This window comes from Cetorhinus maximus, chromosome 18, assembly GCF_964194155.1.
Source record: "Cetorhinus maximus chromosome 18, sCetMax3.hap1.1, whole genome shotgun sequence".
Classification (NCBI taxonomy): Eukaryota; Metazoa; Chordata; class Chondrichthyes; order Lamniformes; family Cetorhinidae; genus Cetorhinus; species Cetorhinus maximus.
Genome location: NC_135896.1, coordinates 91,802,038 through 91,825,467, shown reverse-complemented (window position 1 = coordinate 91,825,467; position 23,430 = coordinate 91,802,038). Strand labels below are relative to the sequence as shown.

General features: G+C 47.3%; 1 protein-coding gene across 2 annotated transcripts in view; it reads left to right on the top strand.

Moving 5' to 3' along the window:
• The window catches only part of LOC144693355 (spectrin beta chain, non-erythrocytic 1-like), a 559,404-nt gene that overhangs the window by 507,382 nt on the left and 28,592 nt on the right, over window positions 1-23,430 (top strand). The window lies entirely within an intron of this gene.

The following is a 23,430-nucleotide window of genomic DNA, read 5'->3' as shown; positions in this document are numbered from 1 at the left end:
AAACGTTCCAAGCTAATGCTGGTGACACATGATTCCAACTGAACGTGAAGCAAAAAAGGGAACAAAACTGCCCACCACCGTCGTGTGTTACAGAAACCCAGTTACCCACACTGCAGCCAACAATGTCGTCTTTCAAACAGACTGCCTAACTCCCTTATCCATTTTGAGATGAGCTTTCAGATGTTATGTATTTAACATCCTTTTTAGAACAATTGTTTGTGGAAGGTGAGTAGTTTATGATCGCCAAGTTTCCTTTGAGCCGCAGCATATCTGTGGTTCATGGAGTTAAGCCAGACAATTGGGAAGCTAAGAACAGGACTAGGACATTCAGGCCTGGACTTTTGCCACAATGGAGAGGCTCTCCGTCGTGGGGAAAGTCCCAGAAATGGCCGAAGTTTCAAAGTACCCCCCCCCAACCTGGCATTTCACATCTTTGTGGGGGCAGGGCGGGAGCTGGGCCGGGGTTTGCACATGCGTAAGTCGCGGAAGCAGCTGGCCATTTAAATCACCAGTTACCACCACAAAAATGGGATTTTGGTAGGCCAGGAGTGAGAGTCCCAGAGTGTGCTGGTCAGAACAGGTAAGAGAAGATCTGGACTTGGATTTGTTTGGAAAGCCATGGCACCCTTTTGGATGGGGTCCCGGGACACTTTTGGGAGAGGTAAGACACCATTTGGGATTGTTAAAAGTGACCGTTATTATGCATTTCTTACGCACAAACTCATTGGAACTGTCAAAGAACTGTCCACCTGTCAAGAGACTGTCAAAGAATTGTTAAAGAGTTGTCCAGTTGTCAAGGAACCATCTAGCTATCGAGGAACTGTTAAAGAACTGTCCAGCTGTCAAGGAACTGTAACAGAGCTGTCCAGCTGTCAAGGAACTCTAACAGAGCTGTCCAGCTTTCAGACCTGTCCAGGAAGTGTCAACGCTGTCAAGGAACTGTCAAGGATACTAGGTGAGTTAGCATAGAGGCGTTAAGGGTAAAGGGTAGTGGGTGGGGGGCATGGCTTGGCAAGAGTTGGCATTAAGTTGGCATAGGGTATATATGGTGGCAATGGGGGTGAGTAGAGGGTAATTAAGTTGGCATTGGGGTATGGGGCATTGGGGTGGGTAAAGGGGCATGGGATATAGGGGTATGAGGGGCTATAGGGGGTGGGCATGGTTTGGTATAGAGGTGGGTGAGGGTCATGGGTTGGCATAGGGAGTGTGAAGGGCAATGGGGTAGATGGGAGCAGTGATTGGCACAGGTTGGCATGGATGGGGCATAGGGAGTGTGTGTGGAGTTGAAGGGTGAGAGCTGGAGGGATGTGTTTTTTTTTGTGTGTGTGTGTTTATTTAAACACAGTGCTGGAGTGTAGGCCTTGCACCTAGCCCACCTACGCACCTAGCCCGCCTCCACACCTAGCCCACCTCCACACCTAGCCCGCCTCCACACCTAGCCCGCCTCCACACCTAGCCCGCCTCCACACCTAGCCCGCCTCTGCACCTAGCCCACCTCCACACCTAGCCCACCTCTGCACCTAGCCCACCTCCACACCTAGCCCGCCTCCACACCTGGCAGCAACTGCCCTGCCCTGACTCCTATTTCAGCCTTCACCCCCACCCCTACCCCCAACAATAATCCGACCTGCGGGTGGGCAGTTTTAAAGGTTGGGTTCGCCAAGCCAGAGCCCTCCCAACCCTACGAACTGGACTCCGGGGACGAAAATCTGAGCCTGGGGTGTCTGATGCTTGCTCCACTGCCATTCAGTTAGATCAGAGCTGATCTGTACCTCGATTTGGTTTCCCCACTTTGGCTCTGTGCTCCTTAATACTCCTTATCTAGCAAAAAAAAAACTAGCGACCCCAGTTTTGAATATTACGATTGACCCAACATCCACAGCTTTTTTGGGGGCGGAGAGTACCAAATTTCCGCCACCCTTTGAGAGTGAAGTGCTTCCTGGTTTCACTCGGATATGGCCTTGCTCTTATTTTAAGCTCAGGTCTCCGTTTATTATGTTAGAACTTCCTTGTCTTTTGTAAGAAGCAAATTCATCACAAACACAGCGTTCCGATTTAAAAATTCAGATCCGTGGTTCAAAACTCATTGCGAGATGTCTTTCCTCTGCTGCACCTAAATGGTATTAATTTCGATGAGGTGCTGGTCGGATAAGAGGCACCATTCAGCACATACCTCATCTACCTGTAAACACAGCTTAACCTGTAGAGCTGTTATTTTTAACAGTCAGAAGAGCTGAAAAGTGAATGATAATGCTCATTTTCTTTTATTCTTTCATGAGATGTGGGCATCGCTGGCTAGGCCAGCATTTATTGGCATTCATATTTTTGTAATTATACAGTAGTACGAATCAAATGGGTTAAAAAAAAAATCCTCTGAATTTATGTATCGGGTAAAATAAATCTTTCAGTCAATATGGAATATTCGATTCACGGTGGGGTGGGGGGAAGAAAAGAGGGCAGCAAGTTTCATTACTTAAGTAAAAATATTGAAGCAAATGTCATGGTCTGATAGGGAAGAATCTACTGCTTACCTGTAATAGAGTAAGCTTCAAATGTCCTACTCCTTCCGCCAATCAGTACAAAACTAGTAAGACTTCTCTGGAGTACTTCAGTTTGATTTGGCGTGGAGCGTTGTAAATTTTCTTGTGCCTGGTCATCACTTTGTAAGTAGTAATCTTTTAAGATGTTAAAGCCAGGATCAAGGATAGTTGAGGCTTTCCAGCTGCTTACACAGGATGTGATGCTGAACAACAGACACTTCACTGTGGATGGGAAAAAAAAAAGAAGAGAATTACTTGAGAAATTGGATAAGCATTTTTTTTTTCCCCCCCTCATTTGAGAATTACTTGTTCAGGCAAACTTCTATTCAATTGGAGTTGTCGGATGGATGAAGTAATTCGGAGGGACAAGGAGTAAAAACTACCCTGGCATATGCACATGGAATATTTATGGAGTTGTTTTTGTTGGAGAAACTCCAAGGAATTGTAAGGACCCCTCTTGAAAGGTACTCCATCCACAGCAGTACCCCTTGTTGATGCTGACACCCGATACAGCAGCCTGAACTCAGAAATCATGTCCGTAGTGACTTAATGGAGCTGCCTTATTTATCCGAACGAGGTTGTATTTGCTTGTGTGCGCCTGATGTTGGACTTTGTACGCCCAAGAAAATCTGTCAAACTAGATGTGGATTGCAATTTATTCTTCTTATTTGGCTTTTCCCTTGCGTGGAATTCGGAGTCAATATTTGAAGAGGAATTCCTCTTCCAGAAGGAGAAAGCGGTAAAAACTTGGGAAATGGCTGGCATTGGTCCGAACTGGCCTTGGATAACTTAAAATGGAGCTCCAGTTCAGACCAGCACCAGTCATTTTCCAAGTTTTTTACTGTTTATTTCATATGGACGAAGTAAATGGAAAGCAATAAAATGTACAAAAGCAAAACACGGGGGACGTAGGAAATCTGAAATAAAGACAGAAGATGCTGAAAATAATCAGCCCGTCAGGCAGCGTCTGTAGTGAACGGAGTTCCAAAGAAGAGTCGAAACGTTAACTCTGTTGCTGTCTCCCCAGGCGCTGCCATACCTGCTGGGCTTTTCCAACACTTTGTTTTTATCTCAGATCTCCAGCATCCACAGTATTTTACCTTTATTATTTGGTCGTTAAGGGCTTTGGAACATCATTAGTTCAAGAAAGTCACTTAGTAAATGCAAGTTTATTTCTTTATTTGCAAAATGGTGCTGCAGAAAGAATACTGTATGCTGAGCAACAATATAAAGCGTGTGTCATTAAGGATGGGTGTACATTCAAATGCAGGCTCTGATGTTCCATATTCTTATATCATCATAAATAGCTATTGAACTGCAGTCAGCAAAGACATTTAAAAAAGGAATTAAACACTTGAAGAAAACTATGGAAGTGATACAGGAAAACTGGATTTAAGTAGGCAGCATACGTACGAGGGATGAAGTGTTCTCTTTCTGTGTTGCAATGATTCTGTGACCTGCCTGAGGAGAAATGGGGAAATGTAGAGAACAAGCAAGGGGGGAAAAGAAAAGGAGAAACAAACAGTAAAAGGTGAGAGAAGGAATAAACCCAACAGAAGAAAAAAAGATAAAAGCAGTGAAAGTAAAAATGAAGAAGTGGAACAACAATAAGAAAAAAAAAATCCAGCAAAGAAGTCAAGAGGAGAATATAGCAAATGCAAAGTTGATAAATTGTAAATGTTATAGTTACTTTTTTATTACACATTTTGCCTGTATTTCTTTTTTTTTGCAAACTTTCCTTGACATATCCCTTCTCAAGTGTGAATCGAGAGAATGTAGACAGGAATATTCTACTACCTTCTTCTCCCACCCCCAGAAGAAGGGAGACCTTTTGCCGCAATGAAGAGAATCTGTTCATGATCTGGAAACACTGCTTCAAACAGACTATGGGTTATTTAGTCAAAGCAACTGAACTTAGACCATGAAAATGTTGGGATTGATGAGGCATCTCCTCAAGCGCACATTGCATTACAACACAAACATTCAAGGGTACCTCGGTGCTCTGATACACTAAGATACACATTCACAGTCTCCACGCTGAACTTACCTGATTTCAGGCAAGGCAGCAGAGTGAAGAATATGTAGGGCCCTGATCGCACAGGCGGGGAGAGTGCGGTTGAGGCTGAACTTGGCTGAAGAGCCAGGAAAGGCCAGAGGAGCACAGGTCCTGCCAATCTTAATGGCTAGACCTCATTTTCATCTTATAGGTCCACTTCTCATCCAGCCAAATTAACAGCCCAGCTGGCAGACAGGGAGGAGCCCCCGACTCGGGGGGTTGGAGATGGGGGCTGGGGGAAGGAGGCTGGAGTTCGGGCTGGGGGTGGGAGGCTGGAGTTCGGGCTGGGGGAGGGGGGCTGGAGTTGGGGCTGGGGGCAGGAGGCTGGAGTTTGGGGCTGGGGGTGGGAGGCTGGAGTTTGGGGCTGGGGGAGGGGGGCTGGAGTTCGGGCTGGGGGAGGGGGGCTGGAGTTGGGGCTGGGGGCGGGAGGCTGGAGTTGGGGCTGGGGGCGGGAGGCTGGAGTTCGGGCTGAGGGCGGAAGGCTGGAGTTGGGGCTGGGGGCGGGAGGCTGGAGTTGGGGCTGTGGGTGGGAGGCTGAGAGTCATGGCTGGGAGAGGGAGGCAGGAGATCCTGGCAGGGGGAAGGTTTCCTTCAGGGATCTAGAAGAAGCCCGCCTGCTACGTCTGGCCCTCCAGGAGTTCTAAAAGGGCCCCCCAGGTTGGAGAGCCAGCAGCTCCCACCTCAGTCCAGCTACCAGGTATCGCATATCTCAGACTTCCAGCTTGCTTTCTATTGATAGCATCAGGCCGCTACTTTTAGATTAGGCCCCCACCTGCCTTTTGAAGCATTTTTATTCATATCCTGGATTTTGCACTTAAAGTATAAAGGGGGCGGCGATGGGGTCGGGCTGCCTGACCCTGATATTGTTTACAGCCTCTTCTTGAGGGTATTAAAAGCAAAACTCCATGTGTTTCCCAAGGGTAGGGAAAGAAACAGGAACTGAGTCTTCAGGGACCACAGACACTGAGCTCCCAACATCTACCTCAAGTGTGGCACTGACAGAGTCTCCAAAGCAGCTTATTCACCTGCCTGGACATGTCTCAGCTGGAAAATAGTCCATGGAATGGGCGATAGAAATGGATCTAAAAAATATGAATTAAAAATGTAAAGAAATGTTTGGCTGTCAAACCATACTGCAATGGATTCCTGCAGGCAAAAGCATTCATTTTCTCATATTTCTTAAGGTAAAGGATACTTGAATACCAAATCAATCAGTAAATATTAAATTGAACAGACTATTATCATTATTACAGCAAAAGTACATGTAGTAGTTTATTACAGACAGTTATATGTTCAGGTTTACCTTTCAAAGAATATTGTGTTTTGTGGCGATATGAAGATATATTAGATTGATAAATATTCATTGGTAGCATAGTGGTAATGCTACTGGGTGAGTAATCCAGAGACTCAGACTAATTCTGCAATGACATGAGTTCAAAATCCAACTACGGTATCTGTTGGAATTTAAATTCAATTAATTAATGCATCTGGAATTTTTTTTTTATAACTAGAGTGTAATTAATGGTAAAACTACTGAATTGTTGTGTAAACCCATTCGGTTCACTAATGTCTTTAGGGAAGGAAATCTGCTAACCCTACCTGGTCTGACCTGCATGTGAATCCAAACCTACTGTAATGTGGTTGACTCTTAACTGGCCTCTGAAATGGTCTAGCAAACCACTCAGTTGTCTAAGCCAGTACAGAAAAGTTGCAAATGAATAACTCAGCATCGACCCAGGCAGCAGAAACGACAGAGGGGTGCCCTGCAAAGTCCTCCTCACTAACATCTGGGGGACCTGTGTCAAAATTGGGAGAGCAATGCCAGAGACTAGTCAAGCAACAACCTGACATAGTCATTCTCACTAAATCATACCTTACGGACAATGCCCCAGACTCTTCCATCACTTGCAGGACAGACCCACCAGAGGTGGTGGCACAGTGGTATACAGTCAGGAGGGAGTGACCCTTGGAGTCCTCAATATTAACTCCATACCCCACCAAATCTCATGGCATCAGCTCAAACATGGACCAGGAAACCTCCTGCTGATTACCACCTACTGATGAATCAGCACTTGGAAGAAGCACTTAGTGGCTCTGGGTGGGGAACTTCAATGTCCAACACTAAGAGTGGCTCAGTAGCACCACTACTGGCTGCATTGTGAAGGACATACCTGCCAGACTGGTCATGTGGCAAGTGGTGAGAGAAACAATGCAAAGGAAAAGCTTGCTTGACCTTTCCCTCAAAAATCTGCCTGCCATAGATGCATCTGTCTAAGACAGTTTTGGTAGGAGTGACTTCCTCACAGTCCTTGTGGAGACAAAGTCCCCATTTTCACAATGATGAGGTTATCCTCCATCATGTTGTGTGGGCACTGCCACCCAGCCAAATGGGATAGATTCAGAACAGATCCAGCAGCTCAAAACTGGGCATCCATGAGGCGCTGTGAGCCTTGTAGAATTGTATTCAACCACAGGGCGGGATTTTTGGGTTGTTGGCCGGGTGTGGCGGGCGGGCCTGGGAGGGGCTGGGAAACAGCCCGCGATCGGCCCCCCACCACGCTTTCACACTGAAAGGCTCAGTGCTGCCGGGGTGGGGGTGGGAGGAGGACGAGCGCTGAAGACAGCGGGGAGCACACAAGGAAAGCTCCCTGAAGGGAGAGAGCTGCCTCAGGGAGCTGAAGTACTTTAAACCAACGAATAGAGTTTTTAAAACCGCGGTAAAAATTTCCATGCAGTGGACTCACTCACCGTAACATGGAGATTTGAAAAATTCTGCCCAAAATTTTTTATTTATTAAAAATTTAATTGCGGAAACCTCATTCCGCCCGTGGGTGAGGCTTCATCAAAAATCCAAAGGCTGCCTGGCCAATTCGCCCACCTGTAATGTTGGATGGGCAATGAAAAATACAGTTTAATTAATTTATTAAGGGCCTTATTAGGCCTCTTAATTGTCGGCGGGCGTGCTGCCGCCTCTTGTGCGCATCCGCCAACCGAAATATCGCACGATGATGTTGGGGACGCTCGCCTGAAGTCATCGTGCGCCATTTCATGCTTGGGCATGTCGGGTGCGCGCTCACACGCCAAGTGGAAAATCGTGCTCGTAATCTGTAATCTCAGCGTATCCCTGACTCAACCATTACCATCAAGCCAGGAGGCCAACCCTGGTTCAGTGAGGAGAGCATTCCAGGAAGAATACCAGCTAATCTGGTGAAGCTACAACACAGGACTACATGCACGCTAAACAGCAGAGCAAAGCGATCACACGAAGAACTGACCAGATCAAAGTTCTGCATTCCTGCCACATCCAGTCCTGAATGCTGGTGGACAATCAAGCAGCTAACCAGAGGAGGAGACTCCACAATTCTCCCTGTCCTCAGTGAGGCCCAGCATATCCTTGCAGAAGGAAAGGCTGAAGCATTTGCGACGATCTTCAGCCAGAAGTGCCAAATGGATGATCCATCTCGGCCTCCTGCTGAGGTCCCCAGCATCACAGCTGCCAATCTTCAGCCAATTAGATTCACTCCACACGATATCAAGAAATGGATGAAAGCACTGGATACAGCAAAGGCTATAGCCCCTGACAATATCCTGGCTGTAGGACTGAAAACTTGTGCTCCAAAACTAGCCACATTGTTGTAGTTTTTTATTCATTCACAGGATGTGGACTTCACTGGTTGGGCCAGTATTTATTGCCCACCCCTATGTGCCCTTGAGAAGGTGGTGGTGAGCTGCCTTCTTGAACCACTGCAGTCCATGTAGTGTAGATACACCCACAGTGCTGTTAGGAAGGAAGTTCCAGGATTTTGTCCGAGCAACAGTGAAGGAACGGCGATATATTTGCAAGTCAGGCTGGTAACCCCCAGAATATTGATAGTGGGGGATTCAGTGATCGTAATGCCATTGAACACCAAGGGGTGATGGTTGGATTCTCTCTTGTTGGAGATGGTCATTGCCTGGCACTTGTGTGGCGCAAATGTTATTTGCCATTTGTCACCCCAATCCTGGATATTGTCCAGATCTTGCTGCATTTGGGCATGGACTGCTTCAGTATCTGAGGAGCCATGAATGGTGTTGAACGTTGTGCAATCATCAGTGAACATCCTCACTTCTAACCTTATGATGGAAGGAAGGTCATTGATGAAGCAGCTGAAGATGTTTGGGCCTAGGACACTACCTTGAGGATCTCCTGCAGTGATGTCCTGGAGCTGAGATGACTGATCTCCAACAAACACAACCATTTTCCCTTGTGCTAGGCATGACTCCAACCAGTGGAGAGTTTTCCCCCTGATTCCCAGTGACTCCAGTATTGCTGGGGCTCCTTGATGCCACACTTGGTCAAATGCGGTCTTGATGTCAAGTGCAGTCACTCTCACCTCACCTCAAGGTTCAGCTCTTTAGTCTGTGTTTGAACCAAGGCTGTAATGAGGTCAGCAGCTGAATGGTCCTGGCAGAACCCAAACTGGGCATCTGTGAGCAGGTTATTGCCAAGCAAGTGTCCCTTGATAGCACTGTTGATGACTCCTTCCATTACTTTACTGATGATCAAGAATAGACTGATGGGAAGGTAATTGGCTGGGTTGGATTTGTCCTACTTTTTGTGTACAGAACATACCTGGGCAATTTTCCATATAGCTGGGTAGATGCCAGTGTTATAACTTTACTGGAATAGCTTGGCTAGGAGCGCGGCAAGTTCTGGAGCACAAGTATTCAGTACTATTGCCAGAAAATTGTCAGGGTCCATAGCCTTTGCAGTATCCAGTGCATTCAGCCATTTCTTGATATCACATGGAGTGAATCGAATTGGCTCAAGACTGGCACCTGTGATGCTGGGGCCTTTGGAGGAGGCTGAAATGGATCATCCACTTGACACTTCTGACTGAAGATTGTAGCAAATGCTTCAGTCTTACCTTTTGCACTGATGTGCTGGGCTCCCAGATCGTTGAGGATGGGGATATTTTGTGGAGCCTCTTCCTCCAGTAAGTTGTTTAATTCTCCACCAGCATTCACAACTGGATGTGGCAGGACTGCAGAGCTTAGGGCTGATCCGTTAGTTGTGGGATCGCTTAGCTCGGTCTGTCACTTGCTGCTTATGCTGTTTGACATGCAAGTAGCCCTGTGTTATAGCTTCACCAGGTTGACACCTCATTTTTAGGTATTCCTAGTGCTGCTCCTGGCATGCCCTCTTGCACTCTTCATTGAACCAGCGTTGATCTCCTGGCTTAATGGTAATGGTAGAGTGGGGGATATGCCGGGCCATGAGGTTATCGATCGTGTAGTGCAGCTACAACATTGCCATCTACCTGACAATGTGCAAAATTGCTGACATATGTCCTGTCCACAAAAAGCAGTATAAGTCCAGTCTGACCAATTACCTCCCCATCAGTCTGCTCTCAATCATCTGCAAAGTAGTGGAAGGTGTCATTGACAGTGCTATCAAGTGACACACACCCAGCAATAAGCTGCCAACAGATGCACAGCTTGGGTTGGGCCAGGGCCACTCACTTCCTGACTTCATTAAAGCCTTGGTTCAAACATGACCTCCAGAGGTGAGCTGAGAGTGACTGCTTTTGACAGCATTTGACCGAGTGTGGCATCACATAGCTCGAGCAAAGCTGGAGTCAGTGGGAATCGAGGGAATATTCTCCACTAGTTGGAGTCATACCTGGCACAAAGGAAAATAGTTGTGGTTTTCGGAGGCCAATCACTTCAACCCCAGAACGTTGCTGTAGCAGTTCCTCAGGGTAGTGTCCTAGGTCCAACCATCTCCAGCTGTTTTATCAAAGACCTTCTTAAGGTTAGAAGTGGGGAGGTTCATGGATGATTACAGTGTTCAGTACTATTCATGAGTCTACAAATACTGAAGCAGTCAGTGCTCGCATACAGCAAGACCTGAACAACATTCAGGTTGGGCTGACAAATGACAAGTAACATTCGCACCACACAAGTGCCAGGCAATGACCATCTCCAACAAGGGAGAATCTAACCAACTCCCCTTCACCTTCAATGGCATTACCATTGCTCAATCCTCCACCATCAACATTCTGGGGGTTACCATTGACCAGAGCCTGAACTGGGCCAGCCAAATAAATACTGTGGCTACATGAGCAGGTCAGAGGCTGGGAATGCTGCAACGTGTAACTCGCCATCTGACTCCCCAAACTTGTCAACCATCTACAAGGCACAAGTCAGGGGTGTGATGGAATACTCTCCATTTGCCGAGTGTGGCTCCAACAACACTCAAGAAGCTTGACATCATTCAGAATAATACAGCCTGTTTGATTTTCATCCTTTTCACCACCTTAAACATTAATTGCCTCCACCATCAGTGCAGAGTGGCAGCAGTGTGTACCATCTACAAGATGCATTGCAGCAACTCGCCAAGGCTCCTTCAACAGCACCTCCCAAACCTATGCTCTCTGCCATCTAGAAGGAAAGGGCAGTAGACACATGGCAACACCACCAGCTGCAAGTTCCCCTCCAAACCAGACACCATCCTGACTTGGAACTATGTCACTATTCCTTCACTGTCACTGGGTCAAAAACCTGGAAATCCCTCCTTAATAGCACTGTGGGTGTACCTACACCACACAGATTGCAACGGTTCAAGAAAGCGACTCACCACCCCCTTCTCAAAGGCAATTACGGATGGGCAATAAGTCCTGGCCTTGCCTTAAACAAATAATTTTTAAAAAAATCAATGGCTATATTTTATAAATCATGGAATTCTAGATTGATTCTTTTAAGCTTGTCTGGTCTGGGATGAATTGTTCAAGAGTAACTTAAATGCCTGCAGGAACACTAGTGTGACAATGCAATTGTGCCCAATTTCGGGATCAAGCAACTCCTGGGTAGGTTTATGTGCAAAATAAATCTCCTTCTACTATGTCACAACACTTTCTTCCCATCCTTAGGAGATCAGGCCCCAACGCACCAGCCCTGATGTTTCTGTATTCCACACAGTCCACCCTTGTGTCTTGTCTCTGTCAGTTGGTCCATTTTCTGTCCAATTATTAGCAGCTTTGTTTGTGAATTTGCACACCTTGTAGCAGTTGAACCCACATGAGCATTGTTAACACTGGCTAACCCACCTCTATCACCGGGTGGGCTCGTTTTTAACCGTTAACACTGAAAGAACAGTGTTAACTAAAACTAAACCTTAAAAATCCAGCTGAAAAGCTTTTCCTCAAGAACATTTACTGTTGGTATATAATCCTCCCAGTGATAAACCCTTGGCATTTCTGATGCATTTTCCTGTTCCACTTCTTCGCAACAGCATTAATACTGAAGAAAATTCTTCCCTGCAGATTTGTTTAAGAAATAAATTCAACCGAGACCTTTAAAGATGCACGTTAATAAACAGATCCATTTTTTATCGTGTACATGTCCATTATTTTACTTTTCACGAGCATCACTGGATTCCAAAATTCCTGACATTTAGGTTTGGAATCCAGGCTTCTGCTGCCAACATGAAATATTGGTCCAAACCAAACACTGACCTTTAGGTAAAGTATTTTATTTCCTTTTATTGTTTTGGGAAGTAGAACCGAGTACAGTTCAATTCAATGCCATATTTTTGTTTCCCACTTTTGTTCAGAAAAGATCCAATTATAAATTTCAATGGTGTATAAGCTTTATAAGTGTACAACTTCCTATTGCAGTCAGAGCATGGCTTTTGTAAGCATAGGACACAGTTCTTATTTTAAGTACCAATTTCTCCATATATCCCCCTATTTCTTATTTTGCCAAATCTTATTTTACTATTCTCTTATTTCTTTTATTCCTGTCTCTTTATTTTTTTTTTCATTTTTCAGCATTGGAGGGTTTGATTTAGTGGTTCAGGTGGGCAATTGGCCAGGGTACCCGAATCTTTCAGGGAATAGCTGCAAGTCGAGGTCAAGAAAAGAGGAAGTAGCGAATGCCGTTGGATCCCAGGGAGCACAAAGGATAAGGCATAGGGTTCCTGGTGGAGAGAAGTAAAGGCATTGGAGAATCCTTTCAAAACTGCAATTATCAGGATAGGGGAAGAACCAGATGTTTAATTGAGATAATTGCAAGCTATCCTGTATGAGTTATACTGGAGCACATGTTACAGTGGGATATAAATCACTTCCCAAGAACATAAATGCAGGAGTGAGAATGTGACACACACAATGAATTTTGTGTTCCTGTCTTTTGTTTGGCATGTATACCTTTCACATACAATTTTGTACAGAATTCTGTCCTGCCCTTCCATTTGTTTATTTGTTTGGGACCTAAGCCATTTGGCTGCAAATATGCTCTCATTCTTAATGCTTCCTGTTTTCAGCAGATGCTTTCCATTAATGCCTTAGTCAGACCTTTGAATGCCCAGACATTATCCTGATCTGCTTGTGGAAATTTGTGTTCTCAATTGAAAGCTATTTACATTTATGTATTGTGTGTCATGTTTGACACTTTCTTTGCAGAATGTAACATTTGCAAAGTGGATATTATTGAACATTTTCAGCACAACAATAGGAATGTGGTTGTGATTTGTATCATTTAAGCGGCGTTGGAATATAAACGTTCGCCTAATGCATTCTGACACGTCTGAACCTCGTGCTCAGCAATTCATTGTCAATTGTGGGAGGGCCTCTCAGCTTTGTTCTATGTGGTGAAAGTAGACACTCATTTGTTCACGACTGCAGTGAAGATGTTTCTTTCATAAGTTTTTTTTGTATTAATTTCAGTCTTAATTTTATTTTTTAATTAAGTTATTCATTTTTAATTCAGACTGTTGGTAGATACTGAGCCTGACATGAAAATAGAGAATCAAATATAGGGGGCGCAGATATTTCAGTCGCTGGTGAAATGGTGACACTCACCGCTGACCTTGAAGAAAGCTGCCCACAAAGATCTCGCGATCTCTATGGCTTGGATTTCTCCTTCCGCAACGTTAATCCCCAATCTGGCAGGTATCCAAGGTATCCAGCAACAGTGATGTCATGAGGCAGGATAAGCAGCCAATGACATTGAAGTATTTGAACAGTTAGCAAACCAGGAAGTAAAATGCACTGTTTATCCTTCACTTTTAATTAAATTTTACAGAGAGCAAAATAAACGATTGGGACATGCACATGGGATTAATGTGAGGGCTGAAATATCATAAACTTGTTTTGAAATTATAATGGAGAAACTTGACACAAAAATACAATTACTTTTTCAGGGCCAGTGAGGCTGTTCAGAAGTAATTATCACAGGATCTCAGAATCGTTACGGTGCAGAAGGAGGCCATTCAGCCCATCGTGCCTGCACCAGTTCTCCGAATGAGCATAATACTCAGTGCCATTCTCCTGCCTTTTCCCCATAACCCTGCACATTTGTTTCTATTCAAATAATCATCTAATACCCTCTTGAATGCCTCGATTGAACCCGCCTCCACCACACTTCCAGACAGTGCGTTAACTCAGTATGCCATTTAAAACCCAGTTATACATCGTTCAGCGAAGTGTAACTTTTTCAAGGGTTTTTGCAGCGATAGGATAAAAGGGCATGTTCTCATCAGTTCAGTGATTTCTGATTTATTGCAGATTGTAGAGATTTCGACAACACGCCCTATGGGGAAGGAGAAAATCTCTGATAGTCAGCATGGATCTGTTAAAGGAAGGTCATGTTGACAAATATGATCAAATTTTTTGAGGAGGTAACCAGGAGTGTTGATGAGGGTAGTGCATTTGATGTGGTCTACATGGACTTTAGAAAGGCTTTCGATAACATCCCTCATGGCAGACTGGTCAAGAAGTAAGAGCCCATGGGATCCAAGGCAAAGTGGCACGTTGGATCCAAAGTTGGCTGAGAGGCAGGAAGCAGAGGGTGATAGTAGAGGGATGTTTCTGTGACTGGAAGTCTGTTTCCAGTGGGGTTCTGCAGGGCTCAGTGCTGGGACCCTTGCTGTTTGTGGTGTACATAAATGATTTGCTCTTAAATGTAGGGGCTATGATCAAGAAGTTCGAGGGTGACATGAAAATTGGTAGGGTGGTAAATAGTGAGGAGGATAGTGTAAACTGCAGGAGGATATCAATGGACTGGTCAGGTGGGCAGATAAGTGGCAAATAGAATTCAACCCAGAAAAGTGTGAGGTAATGCACTTGGGGTGGGCTAACCAGGCAAGGGATTACACTATGAATGGTAAGTACTGAAGCTCAGAGGAACCTTGGTGTGCATATCCGCAGATCCCTGAAGGTAGCAGGGCAAGTAGATAAAGCTGTTAAGAAGGCATTTGTGATACTTGCCTTTATTAGCCAAGACATATTATTAGCCGAGACATAGGGCAGAATTTTCCATTTGACGTGTGGGGGAGGTGGGCCCCGCATGTCCATGTATAAAATGACGTGCGGTGATGTTGGGCGAGCGTCCCAGCGCCATCGCAATATTTCGCTGGGCGGGCGCACAATGAAGTCTGATGCGCGCCCGCCATTAATTAACGGGCCACTTAAGGCCCTTTAGTGTTCAGTAGGCGCTGATTTTTCAGCGCCCGTGCGATTTTCAGGTCAGCGCATGGCACAATGGGCAGGCGGGTAGGAGACATTTGTATAAACCTCTTCCGCGGGCAGGATAAGAGGACTCAGTGGGGTCGTGAATCTGCTCTGTGAAGTATTTATTGTTGAAAGTTTTTCAAACTTGCCTGTGTGATCTGCAGTACCTCAGAACGCATCCCAGCTGCTTTGTCTGGACTCTTAACCTTCAGGTCAGCACTCTGCAGTGAGAAATCTTTTCCGGGCCTGCAGGTTTCTGGAAGCCTTCCCTTAGCCTGGGAATGGGAGCTGATCTCTCCACTGGAGGCAGCTCCTCTGAGGAGGAAGGGAGGGCTAGAAGGGGGAGGAGGCCAGGAGCGCACATTCAGCCTCCAGGGGAGCCACCTTTGGGACGACAGGTGCAGGCACAAGGGGCGCAGGGCCAAGAGGTAGTCCAAGGTGGAAGGGGCCGCAGAAGATGCCACTATCCTGCTGCCGGGGTTTACAGGCGGAGAAACAGCTACCTCAATATGTCTGAGGTGCAGTGCCAAAGGAGGCTCCATCTCTCAAGGGAGACAGTCAACTATATCTGTCAGACAATTGGCCCTGAGATCGCCCTTAAGTTTGTGGGTGGACACCCCATGTCAGTGGCTCTGAAGGTCACAGCTGCCCTCAACTTCTATGCCTCTGGCTCCTTCCAGGGCTCGATGGGTGATCTTTGCGGTGTCTCCCAATCAGCTGTCCACACTTGTGTCAAGCAGGTTGCAGACACTCTGGTCAGGCACATTGACCTTCATCCACTTCCGCTGGGACCAGGCAAGCCAGGCACAGCGAGCCAGAGGCTTCACGGCCATTGCTGGCTTCCCCCGTGTCCAGGGTGCTATAGACTGTACACATGTGGCCATCAAGGCGCCAGCAGGTGAGCCCGGTGCCTTCATCAACAGGAAGGGCTTCCACTCCATGAACGTGCAGATAGTGTGTGATCACAGGATGCTGATTCTACAAGTCTGTGCAAGGTACCCAGGCAGCTCCCACGACACCTACATCCTCAGACACTCCCAGGTGCCGGGGCTCTTCAGTGCTCCAGCCCGGCTGGATGGATGGCTGCTGGGTGACAATGGCTATCCCCTCAGAAGGTGGCTCATGACGCCTCTCCGCCATCCAAGAACAGAAGCTGAGCAGCGGTACAATAGGAACCACGGCACCACAAGGGCTGTGGTGGAGAGAGCCATCGGTCTTCTCAAGATGCGCTTCCAGTGCCTGGACCAGTCAGGGGGCTGCACTCCAGTACCCCCCATATCGTGTCTCGGTGATAGTGGTTGGATGCTGCGCTCTCCACAATCTTGCGCTGGAAAGTGGGGACGCAGTGGACGATGAAGACATCGACACAGTGGCTGCGGCTGCACACGATGAGTCCAGCAGTGAGTCCGAGGATGAGCATGCACAGGGAAATGCTGAGGGGGTAGACACTGACCCGGGCATTCTCCAGGGAGGCAGGGACACCCGGGATGCTTTAATCCATTGAATCTTCAGCTAGGACAAGACAGATGGATCACCAGGACAAGCCTGGGCTGCTGCCTTGATACTCGATACCTAAGTGCAAAATCTGCCAGGTCAGAGCACTAACTAAGGGCCTTGTAAATAAAGCTGAATGTCCAACAAATCACTCATTACACTTTTCTCAACCATACACATGCAGAAGAAACAAGGCACCCTCAGCCATGGTCACACATCTGCATTTAATGTGTGAAGCAGAAGAGAAAACAATAGTGTTAACAATCAAAAAAAAATCATAAGGACCTCATCTTGGGCCAACACAAAAGCACCAGTGATAAACCCGTGGTATGCCTAAGGTGCCTTATGTTTACATTTCCGGGTGCTACGTATTGGTGCTGCCCCATCGCTGGGAGTGGCACCTGAGACAGCCTGCTGACTCTGCTGTCCTGTTGGCCTCGGTGACCTTGGCAGTCGTCCTCTGGCCCGTGGAGCCTGTGCTGGCCCCGCCTGGGGGGGAGCTGCCAGTTCCACAGCTGGCATCTCCCCAGTCGTCGCAGACTCACCAGATGAAACAGTCACTGGGAGAGGGGTGGAGGAGCTGCCACTCTCATCCGCAGCGCCCTGAGAGGTGCCCGCAGAGACGCCAGGCAGCTGCTGCGCCAGTGTAAGGTTGCTTCAGCCCTCCCTGCTCACCATGGATGGATGGGCACCGAGCTGGGAAGCTTGATGCCCACACCGTCTCCCACACTGGCACTGACCAGCTGAGGTCAATGCCGATGTGAGGACTTGCTGGTCAGAGCGCATCCCCAGGAAGTCCTGGCGGGTCTTCTGGAGGAGCCTCCACGAGAGTCACCACTCTCTCCATGGAGGATGCTTGGTGCTTGGACATGTAGCTCATTGCTTCAGCGATCGTCCATGTAGACTCCTCAACCACAGAGACCAAGCCAAGCAGAGCCTCGTGTATCTCACCCAAATACTCCCGCACACCCGGTCGCATTTCCTGCACTTGCACCGCGGACGACTCCAGAGGCACATTATTAGGCTCCGACTGAGCATGTACCTGGTCCCCTGTAGCCCTCCGACTGCTGGCACCATGGACACTCTCTCTCTGCCAGCTCCTCCAGTGACTGTGAAGTGCCCTCACCGCTGTGCCCCGGGACACTAGCTGTTGTTCTAATTCCCACCGAGGTGCTAGTATCTGTGCTGGTGCCTGCCTGGCAGAGATGGTGTGACGCTGGTGAGACTTCAGGTCCCTCAGGTGTGAGAGGGGGCCTCTGCTGCTCCTCCTCCCGGCCCTGCTCCGATGATGCTGAAAGGAAGAACAAGGACATCGGATCAGTTAGTGTGCAGACAATGACAAAGTTCATCCCTGTCCCCCCGGCTCATTATGCGCTCAACCTTCCATAACCAATGGTCCAGCAATGCTGCAACAATAACTAATTTAACAGTCATCAGTGCTATGGCTGTTGGGAGGACAATGCTGACCTCACTGTTGGGCATTAATACCTGGTCGTGGCACCCCAGCCTCACCGACACCAGTACGCCTGGGTACATGGTGCCTCTCCAGCTCAAGGGCTTCCTGCTCGAAGCGGTGTAATATGGAGAGCTGTGCCTGGCCGCCCCCAGCCCTCACACGATCGGCCACATTCTGCGCATTCTCCTCCTGAGAAAGAGAAGAGCATTGATTAGGGCAAATTGCACATGGACTCTGTTCGCACACGGCCCACCCCAACCAGAGTGGGACATGTCAGGCCTCCAGAGTCTCCTCACCCTGCTGCTGTCGATCACTCAAACAAAGATGCTGGGCCTGCTCCCCTTGGACACATGCTGCCTACATCACATTAGGAACCACACAGTATTTCCTCCCACAGCAAGGAGGCACAAGCACGTGCAGCGTCGAGGGCAGCAGATGGTTCGTTGCCACGACACCTTGAAGCTCCCCTTCCACCATCTCATCACCCTGACTAGGACATGTCCTGGAGTTCTGAGTCTGTGCTTAGGTGCAGCTCCTCCAGGTTGCCCCCAAACCAGTCATGTGGGACTCAGATCAACAGGTGCTGCGGGGGAAAACTCATCTCCTCATGACCCACTCAGGCTGACCTCAGCATGGGCACTATCTGCTTGGCCACCCAGCAAAGGAAAAATGCTGTCAATGACTCAATGCAGTCACGACACTGAGACTTGAGGAGGCCGGCCTCAGAGGGTAAGGCTACCTGCTGGGTTAAATCCCCAATGCCAACATGGTACTCACCCTGCCAGAGTGCAACAAATCGTTGAAGCGCTTGCGACACTGGATCCAGGTTCACCGCACCACGTCGCGGGAGCTCACCACCTCCGCCACCTCCTCCCAGGCACGTTTCGTCATGTGGGAGGGGGGGCCTCCTCCTCCCATCCTGGGGAACCAACACCTCCCACCGTGCTGCCACCTCCTCGAGGCGGGGCAGCAAGGCAGTCATCAGAAAAACGAGGGGCACATTGGCCCCCTCGCTGGCCTACCCTCTAGCCTGCCCTGCTGCTCTGGCCTTTCCTCCAGCCTGGCCTACTCACTCGCACCCCTCTGCTGCGGCCTAGCACCGGTCATTATGAGCAGGCTACAAAAGGCTGCCTGGCCTTCTCTTAAACAGACTGCCGGGTCGCCATTGGACCTGGCGTCTGTGCACGCCCGCCCACTCCCGCTACCCTCAGGAGTCGGGAAATGCGTTGGATGCACCTTAATTGGCCCGCCCGCGTAAAACAGCAGCATGGACCCGATTGCGGGTTCCGATCGGGTCCACACCCGCTCACGCTCCTCCCCCACCCCCCCAACTCCACCAAACGGAATACAAGAGCAGGGAGGTTATGCTGGAACTGTATAAAACGCTGGCTAGGCCACAGCTGGAGTACTGCATGCAGTTCTGGTCACCACATTATAGGGAGCGTGTGATTGCACTGGAGAGGGTGCAGAGGAGATTTACCAGGATGCTGCCAGGGCTGGAGGGTCTGAACTATGAGGAAAGATTGGATAGGCTGGGGTTGTTTTCCTTGGAGCAGTGAAGGCTGAGAGGGGACCTGATAGGGGTGTATAAGATTATGAGGGGCATAGATAGGGTGGATAGGAAGGCACTTTTTCCATTAGTAGAGGGGTCAATAACCAGGGGGCATAGATTTAAGGTAAGAGGCAGAAGGCTAAGAGGGGAGTTGAGGAGAAAATTTTTCATCCAGAGGGTGGTGGGAGTCTGGAACTCGCTGCCTGAAAGGGTGGTTGAGTCAGAAACTCTGGTAACATTTAAGAAGTATTTAGATATTCACTTGCCTTGCCAAACCTCCAAGGCTATGGGCCAAGTGCTGGAAAATGGGATTAGTGTAGTCAGATTTTTGTTGACCGGCATGGACACGGTGGGCCGAAAGGCCTCCTTCTAATGCTGTAAACGTCCATGAGCCTGAAGGCAACTTATATATTTCGGCATTTACCTGCACATGTGTGGACTTCATAAGTTGCGGTCAGATTCATAGGAGTAATGATGATGAATGCTGACAATTTTGTCACCATTTCTAATGCAAAGCTTGGGCATGAGAACAGAGAAAAGTAGGCGTGAGAGCAAAGAGAGCAGGCGATAGAGAGCACTGAAAATGGAGAGATTGAGAGAGAGGGAAACTTGGCATTGGAAACACCCACAGGACATGTATTTTGTTTATGCAAGCAGCGAATTGTCATTTAACTTTACTGACGTTTTTTATATGAACAGGTCACCCAGTTTTTATTAGTCATTTATTAGTTATTAATTATTGAACTTGGGTTTCAGCCATTTTTAACCTCGTCAGCCAGAATAAACGGATAGAAATGGGAAAGTGAGGCTGTTTAAAAATGAAGAATGTTGCGCTTTTTTCAGCGACTGCCAGAGCACCAACTGATGAAGACATCAGGAAATGATTTATGGTTTCAAAAAATAAAATGGGCTGAATTTTGCAGTGAAAATAATGCTGCAACAAACAGCTTTCATCACTGTCCGTGCGCAAGTGGGACAACAATTTCCGTTGAGGGCGCCTGTCAATGTTAAATGTGAAAATGCAGGAGTTGCTGTCCGGGAAATGTGCAGTTAAAATGCCATCTCGCTGTCTGACTTCAACTGTATAGTGTGAAGTCCCAGTGCTAGTGTTGTAGACAGAATTTCCCACCGGTTAGGGCTTGTCCATTCCAGTCGTAGCACCTTTTTTCGGTGGAGTGGTAAGTCTTAATTACTGCCAACAAACTTCTCTGCCACTGAAAATTCACTTTTTAACAAGTGTGTGGTCTCATTAATTTACTTTTTTTATTGAATTTTTTTCAAAAAAAAATTGAACAACTTTGCTTTAATTTCTTTTCTATCTTCTAGAAAAGACAGAAGACAGAAAGTCTCTCTTGATCCAATCTTTCTTTCCCCTTTATTTTGCTCCTGCATCTGACATAACATTGAATTCAATGTTCGAACTTAGACTTCCTGGTTCAGAAGCCGTGCTGTTCAGAAATAATGGGCTGAATTTTTGCCCTCATCAGGCGGGCGTGGCCCAGGAGTGGTCGCAAGACCTGACTGTCGCCTGCGATTGAGCCCTGACTGCGATTTCACGCTGACTGCCCAATTACCGGCCAGCCAGCGTGAACCCCGCGCTGCAACGCTCAGCGCTGCCAGGGTGGGGGCAGGGAGAGGGCGAGCGTGAAAGTTTGCGCACACACGCGAGTGCGCGCGCTGAAAGCTCCCTTAAGGCACAGAGCTGCCTCAGGGAGCTGAAGATTTAGAACAGTACAAAAAAAGATTTTTAAAAAATAAGGTGAACGTATCCCCTCATGTGACTTTTGTCACAAGAGCAGGGACCTGTTATAAATCAGATTTAAACATTTTTATTTTATTTTCAATTCATGTTGGAAACCTCATCCCGCCCGTGGATGAGGCTTCATAAAAAATCCAAAGGCCGCGTGGCCTTTTTGTCCACCCGCCAACCGAACGGTTGGATGGGCAGCAAAAAATCTGATTCAATTGATTAAGGGCCTTAATTGGTCTCTTAATTGTCGGCAGGTGCACTGCCACCTCTCGTGCACGCCCGCCGAGCGAAATATCGCAAGAGTGCCCGATGACGCCGGGACGCTCGCCCGCCCGACAAGAGAAAAATTCTGCCCAATTTTTCCATCTGATTGGCTAAGCAGACAGACAATTGCTCGTCCTTTTCATACAGGCTTCAGTTGCCCTGTAGACGATGCTGCATTTTTTTGGATGTGTCATGCAAAACCCCATAGAAAGGCGCTGGGAAAATGCACTGTCTGTCCAGCGCTCACAGCAAAAACTTGACCCAAAATGATTTTATCCCTCCATGATCATAATATTTCACTTTGGCAACACCTTTGGCAATGCTGATCCAAGCCAGACACCTTTCTCGTTAATATAAAAGCCAAATACTGCAGATGCAGGAGATCTGAAATAAAAACAGAAAGTGTTGGAAAAACTCAGCAGCTCTGCATCTGTGGAGAGAGGAACAGTGTTAACGTTTTGAGTTCAATATAACTCTTTGGAACCCTTTCTCATCAAATTACTCTTTCACTTTTATCAAATTACTCTTTGATTTTTAAAATTTTTTAAATTAATTATTCCATTTCAATTAAATAACTATTTAATTATTAATTCAGTTTTAATAATTCACTGTTATTAAATTACTCCTTCTGCTTTTTCATTAAATTACTAGAGTTTTAATTCTGTTCCACCATTTTATATTGAGAATATTTGACATGGATTTTCACAAATCATTATCCCTAATCATTACTTTGTTCTAGTGCACGTCCAGTGATGTGACTTTCACCCTCTTTAATTCTCTCCAAAACTGTCTTCAATATAAATTGCTTCACGTCCAATGTGTTTATTTAGAGGAAGAATTTGTGCAGTTTCTCCCAAAGTGTCTGACATCACTGCAAGAGTCCCTCAGAGTAGTGTCCTAGACCCACCCATCTTCAGCTGGTTCATCAATGACCTTCACTTCCATCATAAGGTCAGAAGTGGGGATGTTCGCTGATGATTGCACATCAGCACCATTCGCAACTCCTCAGATACTGAAGCAGCCCATGTCCAAATGCAGCAAGACCTGGATAATATCCAGGCTTGAACTGATAAGTGGCAAGTAACATTCGTGCCACACAAGTGTCAAGCAGTGACCATCTCCAACTAGAGAGAATCTAACCATCGCCCCATGACATTAAAAGGCATTACCATTGCTGAATCCCCCACCATTAACATTGTGGGGGTTACCATTGACCACAAACTGAACTGGATTAGCCATATAAATACCATGGCTACAAGAGCATGTCTGAGGCTAGGAATCTAGCAGTGAGTAACTCGCCTCCTGACTCCCCAAAGCTTGAACACCATCTACAAGGCATAAGTCAGGAGTGTGATGGAATACTCTCCACTTGCCTGGATGAGTGCAGCTACAACAATACTCAAGAAGCTCAACACCACCCAAGACAAAGCAGCCCACCTGATTGGCACCCCATCCACCACCTTCAACATTCACACCCTCCACCACCGCTGCACAGTGACTGCAGTGTGTACCACCTACAAGATCCACTGCAGAAACTTACCAAAACTCCTTTGACAGCACCTTCCAAACACGTGACCTCTACCACCTAGAAGGGCAAGATGCATTGGAACTCCACCACCCACAGGTTCCCCTCCAATCCACTCACCATCCTGACTTGGGAGCTATATCGCCGTTCCTTCACTGTCGCTGTGTCAAAACCCTGGAACTCCCTCCCTAACAGCACTGTGGGTGTACTCACACCACATGGACTACAGTGGTTCAAGAAGGCAGGACACCACCACACAAGGGCAATTAGGGATGGGCAATAAATGCTGGTCTAGCTAGC